Raw genomic sequence first — 8,702 nt, 5'->3', positions numbered from 1 at the left:
GTCAATTTGGGGTAAGCAGCCATTTCACTTTGAAATAACAGTATGCCCCAAACCACTGGATTGGGAAATCAAGGGGGCATATTTGAAGAAATGGTATCTCTTATCTTTGATCTGGGCATTTGTAGGATATGAGGACAGGGGTGTAATTGAAAACATCCTAGAGTGGAGCACAAGGACTCCTCCAAGATGATGCTGGAGTTTAGGAAATTCATATTTGATGATCTCTCCTATCCTATTCTCACCCATCCTGGGGGAGTCCATCTGCCTGGTATTCTATTATTTGCAAAAGTGTAGGTTTTGCTCGAAGCACCCTGGCCAGTCTGTCAGAGCATTCACACATCATCTGTGAAGGGCAGGAAGGCAGCAGAGCCTGCCACTGCAGCTGTGTCTGGAAAGGAGTTGGGTTAATCTGGCTCCCACCAATGTTCAGGTCCAAGAGGAGCCAAGCCCTGAGATTTACCAGTCACCTTCCAGAGCCTTTCATCAGTCTCTTTTCTCCTGGATCCCAAGCCCTGGGGGCTCAGATTCATTCCCCTGACACATACAGGTCTTGCAACCTCTCTAGGCCTTTGTCTATATTTGACCCATTCATTCGTTCCTGCATGGATGCATCCAGGTGTAGTCCACTCATATTCTATGCCAGACTTTGGTTGGACTATTCCTTTCCTATGAAAATCTTGTTTTGCATTCTCACTCTTTCCTTTTTTTTTTTTTACCTTTCTAACCATTCCTTCCTGTTTCTTCTGATGGATTCTATTTCTTTCTCTACTCTGTAAATGTGGATGGCTCACCTTGGAACTGTTCTCATGATCTGCCCTGCTTTCACTCCTTCTAGCCCTCTCGTCCTCACAGCCGAGGCAGGTGTGCAGTTGAGTGCTGAGATGGAGCAGGGATACCAGGGTTTTACTCAGTCACTTAGCCTGGCTGCTAGAGCTTCAATTCCAGTAGCTGGAAGTTTTTTCTCATTTCTGAGACATTAATGAGATCTTTAGTTACAGTCATTGCTTCCGCTCATGTTCCCTGTCCTCAAATTTCCCTCTTGAAAGTAAGTTAGAACCTCCCTGCTCCCAGCCTCTGGCCTCCTCCCACAATCGGGCCTCCTTCAACTGCAGACTCGGTACCAGGGCCAGCCCCACATCTTGGGGTACAGAATCGATCACCCCCCTGGATCTGGTCCAGTCCTCATTGTAGGCTTCAGGATGGAGAAGAAAAGCATGAATTTGGGGTCAGATTCATCTGTTCTCGAATTCAAAGTTGTGGGATCAAGTTGTACAACTCTCTGATCTCAGTTTTCTAGTTGTAAAATTGATGGTGGGCAAAATTCCTGTCTTCTACCTTGCTTACAACAAAACCCTGTTTTTGTTCAGATATTACGGAATCCCAAATGTGTTGGGAGGGGTTTGAAGTGCTCAATGGCTTAATCTTGATCTAAGTGGATAGTGGTCATTCCTCCCGTCTTGCTGGCGATTGGCTTAGGAATGGGCACAGGATGAATTCTGGCTGGGGGCACGTGAGGTGGATGTCTGCTGGTAGACTTTGGGAAAGAATTTCTTCAACAGGAAAAGGAGCCTCAGGGGAGGAAACACTTACTTTTCTGCGCCAGAATGTTGTTCCCTGAAGAAAATGTTACCACGACCTGGAGATGTGGCAGCCATTGCATGAGGCGGCACGAGGCAGACCAAAAGGACAAGCCCACACCCCAAGGAGGATGGCAGGGTAGAAAGACGGTGAAACCTAGTCCTGAATAGCATTGCTAAGCCACTTAACCAAGCTGGAAACTGTGCCTCCTCTAGTCTTCTTATTGCACAAGATCAATTTTCTTTCGTTTAAGTCACTTTGGGTTGAGTTAATGTGACTCACAGCCCCAAACATCCTGACATGTGGTATTAGAATGCCCATCTCACAATGTTCAAATGAGAGAATGTCTGCTCATCCTTTAGATCTCAGCCCAAGTGTCACCTCCTCAAGAAAGCCTTCCCTGATTGCTCATCTGAGGTCACACTGTCCTGTCATGTATCATTAGCATCCTGTATCTTTCCCTCATTTCTTTCATAGCACTTGTCAGAGTTTGTTTACCTGATAATCCAAACTCCTCCTCACTAATCTATAAGCTCCCTGAAGGCAGGTGGTATTTCTCTCACTGACCACATGTCTTTTGTGGCTAGGATAGTGCCCAACATGTAATATATTCTCAGTCAATATTTGTCAAATGAAAGAATGAACTCATGCAGGAATATATGTAGAAAAGAACTGGCACGTAGCAGGAAAGTTTACCTTCATGTCCTTTTCCAGACTGAAAATTGATCAACTCCTTTTTTTCATTTTGACAAATGACTTTGTACCCAATCATTGGCTGATGTATTTCAAAACAACTTTAAATTTACTTTGAAATGCACCACTATTTCATTCTCTCAGGAACAGGTGCTATTCCCGTCCACCCCTCGCTGCTATTCTTTTAGCATTCATGACGGCTAAGTAAACCCCTTCTTTGATTTTTCTTCCTCTGCAGGCTCCAGGTGACCGATCAGTCATTACTTGTGAATAATGACCAGGGAAGTGGCTGAACCATGTAGGAATCTGGCCACCTCACCGCTGAGCACTCGGCTCCTAGCTAATGAAATGAGGGCAGGTTTGCCGCCCACACCATCCTGTGGGATGTCCAAAGAGTTGTCTTCCACTGCTCAGGAGAGACCTTGGGGCTCATGAATGGAAGGTGATATGGGGACTTTGGGAAGAACAAACTAGAACAACTTGGCATCCAGCAGGAGTATTCTGGAAACAAGCCAGTGAACCATGGTGATTTATTTCTGTGAAGCATTAGTTTGCCTTGGAGGGGAAGGCAAGTTTCGAGAGGCAGAGCTTAGCCTCAGCTCTCTCATATCCGTTGACGGAACAATAACAATGACATCAGTGACAATAATGATAACTACAGGCTCAGAGGACACTGGAAATGGAGTTGGCAGCAAGTATACACATTTAGTTATCTAGTCCAACATTTCTCTGATGTTTTGCAGACGTAAGCCCCCCAAAGACTCTGCTAAAAGGGTCCATGGTTAAAATGTTTGGAAAACAGTGTGTACTTACCTGCCTCTCCCGCATCCCAGCCCTTCCGACTGTACTTTGCTCAGTAAACATGCAGGTCCTTGCAAAATAAAGAAACCTGATTGATTTTGTTTAACCCAGTGTTCTGGTGCTTATTTAACCAAGGAAACCCTTATTTTTTGCAGCTAATATATTAATTCCTGGAAGGAAGATATTTTGGGAAGGGCTGATCTGAGCAAGGGTGGTTACTAGGTATTCTTATACAGCAAACATTTACTGAGCAGTTCATTCATTTATTCTTTCATTCATTAGAGAAAGGTCTAGAAAGACTACTCTGTATAATGTAAGGGATTAGGAGCCAGGGATCCAGATTTGATTAATGCCTGCATGAGGCTTATAGTCTAGTGGAAAAGACAAAATCAAATAACACATTTCTCAACTGATTGCTTTATTATTACTGTGGTCAGGACTACAAAAGAGAAGAACAAATGCATATAAATTTCAGTAATAGGGTAAGGAAGGGGGTTTTGAGGACAGTCGGAGAAGTCGTCCTGGTTTGTCCAGGACTGAGGGTGTCCTGTGATGTGTGATTTTCAGTTCTAAAATCGAGACCATCCCAGGCAAATCAGGTTGGTTGGTCTCCCTAAAAGAAAGTGATTTCTGAGGTGCCATCTGAGGATCTTTCGGCAGAGAGAACTCTGCTAGGCTGGAGATCTGTTTTCCCCTCCCTGAGCCTGAGGTTCCCCGTCTGGGGAACGGAGACAAAGATGTCTCTTGCCTTCTCATGGGTTTGGGGGAATAAGTGGAGTGATTACTATGGAAGACTTTTGCCAGGTGGAACACGCTTCCTAAGTGCAAGGGATTAATATTCCTCTAGGGCTGCGGTCCCCAACCCCTGGGCCCGGACTGCCACTGGTCCGTGGCCTGTTAGGGACCCGGCCGCAGAACGCCACAGCCCCCACCCTGCCCCTCCCCACCGCCTACACCGTCCGTGGAAAGATTGTCTTCTATGAGACCAGTCCCTGCTGCTTAGGCGGAACCATAATTCCTTACTGCCTGATGGAAAGTCCCCATTCCTCCAGGAGAGCTTGTCCGGAGAGCATCTCTAGCTGCACATCCAGCTCCTAAACCCTCCGGCAAGAGGCATTTTCCACAGATGCAGGAACAGAAGCGCATGCGCAAGCTCACCTCGGGAGGTGTGAATCACGGAACAGAAACCGGGATGCTGCAGGTCGGCACTTTCTCCAGGTCTCAGCCCCAAAGCATCTTCCTGCTGGCAGGTCCCTGGGCAGGGCGAGGCGGGAGGGCAGTGCCTGGGCTCTGCAGCCCCAAAGAGCGGGCTTGTACACCGCGGGGAGTCTTACTACCTCCTGGGGTTTCAATATCTTCACCTGTAAAGCAGGAATATTAATTCTTATTCCATCCAGTTATTGGGAGTTTAAGAATAATAATGATATCACCAGAATTTAATGAATTTACCATGCACAAAGAATTATGGTATGTGTTTATATATACATTAAATCACCACAAAAAATGGATTTGACTACCTTCCGTCTTACAAATGGAAAAAATGGGGCTTACAGAGGGTAAAAGACTGGCCAGGGTAGGATGACCAACTGTCCTGGTTTGCCCAGGACTGAAAGTCTCACATTCTGGCCAATTCCTTAGCCCCAGGAAACCTGGGATAGTTGGTCAGCAGAAAATCACACAATTAGCAAGTGGCAGAGCTGATACATATCTGAGGTAGAAGAGTATTTGTTAAAATGGTTAATAAAAGCACAACCAACAATTATTATTGAGATATATAGCATTAAGTAGTATTGCATATTATATACTTATGTATATACAAGATACATCATATTATGAGTATAGTAATACTCATATTTAGATCAACTCCCATTTCAAACCATTTTCCATTAATAATGCTCATCTGACATTAGCACTACTCAACAGTATTGGTAGTTTTCTTCCTTCTGTGCCAAGAACCTTTGATGTCAGGCATGACCAGGTGACTTGTTTTGACCACTGAAACATGAATGAAAGAGATGTGCATCACTTCAGGGCAGAAACGCATAAGACCCAGGGAGCAACGCTCCATCTTCCTCTCGGTGGATACTGCGGAGCCTCTCCCAGGTCCTTTCGGCTGGCTGGCACACTCCCTGTACCTCCACTACTGTGAGGGGTGGGGTGCTAACAGCACAGCTTCTCCCAATGTTAATGTCTTACATTACCATGGTACATTTGTCAAAACTAAGAAATTAATTTAGAAATTACTATTAGCTGAACTCCAGACTTTACTCAAATTTCACCACTTTTTTCATTAATGTCCTTTGTCTATTCCAGGATCCAGTCCAGGGGCTACCGAATTTTAAGTGGAAAAAAAGCCTAGATGATAATGTAAAAGTTTGTTTGCTAATTAAATAATGTGATATTCAGGTGGTATAATTATAGGTGATATTTTCCCTTATGTTCAAAACTTTAACACTCTTGTGACATGAACTACTGGGGAAAGGCTACTATAGAAAGGCTCCTGTACTGTGAGAGGCTGGCACTGTCCAACTCAAATGATGTTGTGGACTGGTCCTTAAGTTATCTGTGGGCCTCAGCGAGTGAGGGAGAAGCATGCATGTGTGTGTGTATGCCGAGGGGAGGAAGTGAGGCCCTCCCCACCATTGTCACTGAGGGGAGAACAGGAAGAGGCAGGGGCTGGACGTACCTAAATTCTGCCTTGTGGGAATATAATCCAGTGGTTGGTAAATCCAGAAGTGACTTCAAAGATTTTTTTTTTTTTTTCCAAATTTGAGCTTCTGTGATTCTTAGAGCAAACATTTATTAAGTATCTATAGTGTGCCAGGTCCTCTGCTGGCTGCCTGACTCATGCTGTCTCCTGGAATCCTCAAACTAAGGTGTCCATAATTCCCTTTTAAAGATCAAAAGAGAAAGAGAGATCAGAGCAGCTGAGTGACTTGCCCAAGAACACACAGCTTGTCAGTGGCACAGCAAGGATTAAAACCCAGCTTTTCTGACTCTATTGTTCTTTTATGCCCCAAATTGTAATCCTTTGACATCTCAAAAAAAGTCTCTTTGGAATTTGACACATCAAAGGGAGGCTTTAACATTCTGCGGGGCATTTGGCTAAGGGGCCTGAAGGGATGCCTAGGGAGGGAATAAAAGCAAGACGATTTGGGGAGGCACAGTGGAGTTTTGTGTGTGGATATTTGTTCATAGGTTTGTTGGGAGTGAACCATTTGCCTGAAGTAGAGATTTCAATCTCTCCTCCCTCTTTCCCTTAGTTGAGCAATAATAAGGAATCTTGGGTAAAACCAGCATTTTCGAGGTTTTGGAGAGGGGCCAGCATTTGTGTGAATAAGCAGGGCCCAGGCAGCCTCCAGATCTGTCCAGGGGTTCCCTTGGGATTGGCCAAGTTGAGTTTCCTAGACCAGATGCTTGGGAAACCTCCAACTTGGCTTTGGAGATTCACACATACACACCAAAACAAAATAAATAAAGTAGAATAAAAAAGTTAGAGGCACCCCAGCGTGCCCTATTTACAAACTGCTTTAGTTCCTTCCGGGTTTTATTTGATTTTCTCCTTCACTGAGAATTGGGGAGACATCAGAGTGACTTATGTGCCAAAGGAAGGACTCCCGACCATCCTTCAGCCTCCCTCACCCCCTCCATCCCTTTTCGTGTGACAGGATGCCCTCAATTACTCTCTCTGGGGGGGTCCCAGTCAGAAAGAAGATGGAGCCAACCATCTGTTCTGACTCCAGTGAGCAATTTAATTTCCTCTTGTTCCCAACTAGGAGGATTTCATAAGTACGTAAATTACCACCAGTCCTGGTTAATCAGGAACTGGCCATCTGAAGAGGCGGAGGCGGTCAAGCCAGAGACACCCACTGCCCCGGGCCTCCCAGGAGGGCGCCCTGCACCTTAGTGGAAAAACCACATGAGAGAAGCAAAGAATGTCAGCCAGAGAAACTTCCTTAGAGACCCTCCCATCTGACACCTCTTTTATAAATGAAGAAATCAGGGCCAGAGAGGGAAAGTGATCTGTCTAGCCAGGCAGGGCAGGGTTGGGACTTGAACTAACAAGCCCTGATTCCCAACTCTCTCCAGCACCACACGAGGTAGGATGAATGGCTTGACTACCTGCCCTTGGGTTTAATCTCTACAGGTGGGACCAGAAAACAGTAGTCATGATGACAATGACATCCACAACAAGCGCTATACTTTATGGGGCCAGCACTGTAGGAGAGACAGTACAGTGTGGAATGAATAGAGTGGGCTCTGGAGCCAGGCTGCCTGGGTGCAAATCCCGGTTCTGCCACTTAATAGCTGTGTGACCAGAGGGCAAGTTCCTTAAACTCTGGGACCTGTAGGAGACAATGTCAGTGCTTGGCACCTACTTCAGATCTCCTTAGTGTTTGCATCTGATCCAGCCCAACTGTCTATGGCCAGCACTGGCATCTTTGTTGGAAGGCTGCTCTTGGACCTCTAGAAGCCACCTTGTCATCATGCATTGCAGGCCCAGAGTCTCCTGGGGGCATCTTTTAACCAAAAACTGATAGGTGAGGGGTATAAATGTCCCAGCTCCCTCCCTGCTTGACTGAGATAATTCCAAGGCTTGTGTTTTGCACCATTTTCCAGAGTTCCCCTGCAAGATTAAGCACTAGTTACCCGCCATAGTAGCTGGCTTAATAATACAGTTATTGGCTGCCTTCCCCTTTCCTGATGTTACCTGTGCTCTTTGCACCTCTCCATAAACTATTTGCACTCAGGTTCTCGCCTCAGGACCTGCCTCTGGTTGCCTAATCTAACGTAAGACGATATCTCAGTTCTTTCATCTATAAAATGGTGATAATGAAAGTTTCTGTACCAAAGAATTGTTGTTAGGGTTAAATGGGCCCAAAATGCAAAGAACAATGCCTGACTCTTAGAATTCAGCAAATATTAGCTATGTGTCTGATAAATACTTATCTCATGAAGTCCATGCTGTACACACGATTACTCCCATAAGATCATCCAAGTTCAGAGAGGTTAAATAATTTTTCCAAAGTCATGCAGTATAATAAGGAATAACATCAAGATCCAAACACAGATCCACCTTCAAAGTTCCTTTCATTTTTACCTTTTCCAGAAGGTTTTCCTCAGTGCTCCTGGTCTGGGTCAAGGTTCCCTCCTCTGGTGCTCCCATGACCCCTGCCACAGCATTTGTTCCAGTGTGTGAATACGGCCCTCCTGTGTGCTGCACTTTTCCTTTAGGCTGTGACCTAGGCATCTCCGCAAGCTCAGTGTCTAGCCTGGTGCCCAGCACATAGTAGGCTTCTGAAGAATGCTGAATAAACAAGAATATAACCCAAGCAGCAGTGAACAAGCCAGGGAGGTGGGCTGAGTCCAGCATGAAAGTCTGTCTCATGGTCTTCAGATTTTAACTGGAAGCATTTTGGAAATCTTCCCAGGAAATATTCTTCTCCTCCCATTCCCACTGCAGAGATTTGTAAACGTGATTGACAGGAGCCTTGGGGGTTCCAAAATTTCATCAAGGTGTCTAGCCCTCCCTAAAATCTTCTCAGGAAGACAAGGCTCTTCCAGGTTATTTCTTAGAGGTAAGCATGAATGTAATCACTTCACTTCTCCACCGTGAATTCATGCTGCAG

Source organism: Eulemur rufifrons, chromosome 8, assembly GCF_041146395.1.
Source record: "Eulemur rufifrons isolate Redbay chromosome 8, OSU_ERuf_1, whole genome shotgun sequence".
NCBI classification, from domain to species: Eukaryota; Metazoa; Chordata; class Mammalia; order Primates; family Lemuridae; genus Eulemur; species Eulemur rufifrons.
Note: the sequence above shows the minus strand (reverse complement) of the source record.